At 48.8% G+C, this 2,895-nt stretch overlaps 1 non-coding gene across 1 annotated transcript; it reads right to left on the bottom strand.

Moving 5' to 3' along the window:
- Nucleotides 1-1,624: 1,624 nt before the first annotated feature.
- Nucleotides 1,625-1,750, bottom strand: LOC117202942 (U6atac minor spliceosomal RNA). The gene has a single exon (XR_004485481.1). It is a non-coding gene; the product is annotated as a U6atac minor spliceosomal RNA (small nuclear RNA).
- Between the last annotated feature and the right edge of the window lie 1,145 nt (nt 1,751-2,895).

Genomic DNA, 2,895 nt, shown 5'->3' with positions numbered 1-2,895 from the left:
ACTCCTCAGCGGGACTTCCAGAAGCATCACCCAATCTTTTGTGCAGTAAATGTCAAACCCCAACTTCACCCAAACCCCTGCACCGCCCAAGGTGCTAAGGATACAAACGTGAACAGGACAAAAATCTCCACCCTACAGAGGTCTAAAGGGGCTGAGAGCCAGTAGACAAGTATGTAAACAAGTAAATAAATTTCAGATAGTCAGGGGAAGGGGTAGAGATTGGGGGTGGGATGGAAAAGAGGGAAATCCTCTCTGAGGAGGTGACATTCGGGCAGACACTTGAATCAGGAGAAGGACTGGCTCAGTCACAGATCTAAGAAAGAATCCAGGACGGATGCAGGGAAAAGCAAAGGTCGGGATCCTGAGGGTGAAGGAGCACAGAGGGAGCGAGTGAGGCTGGAGGCGTGGCCCGACAGGCAGGCAGCAAGCTGGGGAGCCTGCAGTGGGCACTGGACCACGAAGTTTGGGTCTAATTTTAAGAATTGCAGGGAATGGCAATTGGTCATAAAGACACATATTCCACGATTTATGTGAAATGTCTAAAATAGGCAAATCCATAGAGACTAAAAAGTAGATTAGTCTCTAAAGTAGATTCCCCCAGGCTGGGAGAGTTGGGAGGAAATGGGTAAGTGACTGCTAAGGGATACAAGGGGCGGGAGAAGGGGGGTTTGTGGGGGCGCGGTGATGAAAATGTTCTAACATTGATTACAGTAATGGTCACACAGTCCTGTGAATATACTAAAAAAACCTATTGAATTGTGTACTTTAAATGGGTGAATTATATGGTATGTGAATTATATCTCAATAAAGCTGTTATTAGAAAAATGATAATGGGAAGTTATTGGAGGGCTGCTTTAATCAGGGAGTAACAGTTTCACTGTCTGCTGTGGGAGAATAAACTGTCAGGAAGAAAGAGCAGAGGCTGGAGACAGCTGGGAGGCCACTGTCGTGGGCCGGGGCGGAGGTGGGGAACGTGGAGGGGACGGGTGTGTGTGGGCAAAGGTGCCTTGGCCTGGGATGGTTGCTTTGTGACAGAAGTTACTGAGGAGGTCAGACTGGGGTATACTTCGAAGCTAGAGTTTGATAATGGATTAGATGTAAGGGGTGGCGGAGAGAGAGAGATCCAGGCTATTGAACTACAATGGGGAAGACTGGAGGAAGGGTTGGGCTAGGGGAGAGGCAGGGAATCAGAGCTCTGTTTTGTTTTGTTTTGGTCTGGTTTGGTTTGTTTTCATTTTTTTTGGAGTACCGTTGCTTTACAATGTTGTGTTAGTTTCTACTGTACAGCAAACTGAGTCAGCTACACGTATGCATATATTCCCTCTTTTTTGGATTTCCTTCCTGTTTAGGTCACGCCAGAGCATTGAGTAGAGTTCCCTGTGCTACACAGTAGGTTCTCATTAGTTATCTATTTTATACACAGTATCCATAGTGTATATATGTCAATCCCAATCTCCCAATTCATCCCACCACCCCCCTTTCCCCCTTGATATCCATACGCTTGTCCTCTACGTCTGTATCTCTATTTCCACTTTGCAGATAAGATCATCTATACCATTTTTCTAGATTCCATATATATGGGTATATGCCCAGTAGTGGGATTGCTGGGTCATATGGTAGTTCTAAAAAACAGTGGTTAGAGGCCACGAAGTAGATGGCAATGCCTTAACCATATGCGTGTTTTCAGGCCCGAGGGCCTCTTCCATCCTTGTCAAGGGGAGTGCTAGCCTTCTCTCCTTTCATGCACCACAGCTCTGTTTTGGACATGACAGGCCTCTGAGGTGTCCACTAGGCAGGGGAGATGTCAGGATCAGAGTCACCACCATGCTGATGGCCACATGCTAAGGGCCACTTCAGATTCCCTCGGCCTCCCCTCTGGTTTGGTACCCCACTGTGGTAACCAGTTTTACACAGGCCTCAATCAGTGTCACACAAGTGCAGCCAACAGTGTCCCTCCGCATGCCTCTTAAATCCTCCTGACACCCTGGTGTCGGGGACAACCATGGGACCCACTTGGCATTGACACAGGAGCCACCTAGGACTGCAGGGAGTTAACATCACCGGGGTAACTCCATAGGAGCCAATGTATAAGTGATCCCCCTTTTTTCTGGAAGGTTCTGAAGTACATTTCATAAAGCTTCTCAGAAGGTCCTGCAGGACGGAACAGCAGTCACCCATAGAGGTGGCCAACTAGTTCACACACCTAGGTCAGCAGCCCTCTATCTGTGTTTCACTCTTCTTCTCCCTCAGTCCTGCTCCCTGGGTCATGTTCCCAAATAAGCTACTCACGCTTAAGCCTCTGTCTCAGACCCTGCACTGGGGAGACCCCATGTAGATGGGAGATACCATCTACTGAGGCACAGAGGATTAACGTCACACAGCTTGTCAGGGTGGAGCAGGTATTAACATCCAGGCAGGGGGTCCTGAGCTGGAGCTGCTGTTTCATCCTCTACTCTGTTCCCCACTGCTTCTCAAAGATTCCAACCTCTAGACGGCACTGAAAGTCATAGGCCAAGATGGGATCTAAGCAGGGAGAGACTGTAAATAGGAAAGAAGTCCCCATACTATGCTAACACTTCGAGGCCAAGAAGAGGAGGAGCTAGTGAAGGAGCTCGGGAAGGAGCTGCCCTCAAGGTAGGAGGAAACGACAGCAATTTCTCTAGTATGCAAATGCTGTTGAGAGGCAGGATAAGATGACAGGAAACTGACCTTTGGACGTACCAACAAGGAGGCCATTGGTGACTCAGACAAGTGTAGTTTCAACGAAGTGGCAGAGACAGATGCTTGGCTGGAGTGGGCTGAGAGGGAATGGGGATAAGGATGTGGGGTGGGAGGAAAGGGGCAGGAGCTGGAGAGGGCGTAGGGTCACGGGAGGGTTTGCTTTTAGCATGAGAG

Source organism: Orcinus orca, chromosome 2 (assembly GCF_937001465.1).
Source record: "Orcinus orca chromosome 2, mOrcOrc1.1, whole genome shotgun sequence".
Taxonomy (NCBI): Eukaryota; Metazoa; Chordata; class Mammalia; order Artiodactyla; family Delphinidae; genus Orcinus; species Orcinus orca.
This window is presented reverse-complemented; position numbering and strand designations above follow the sequence as displayed.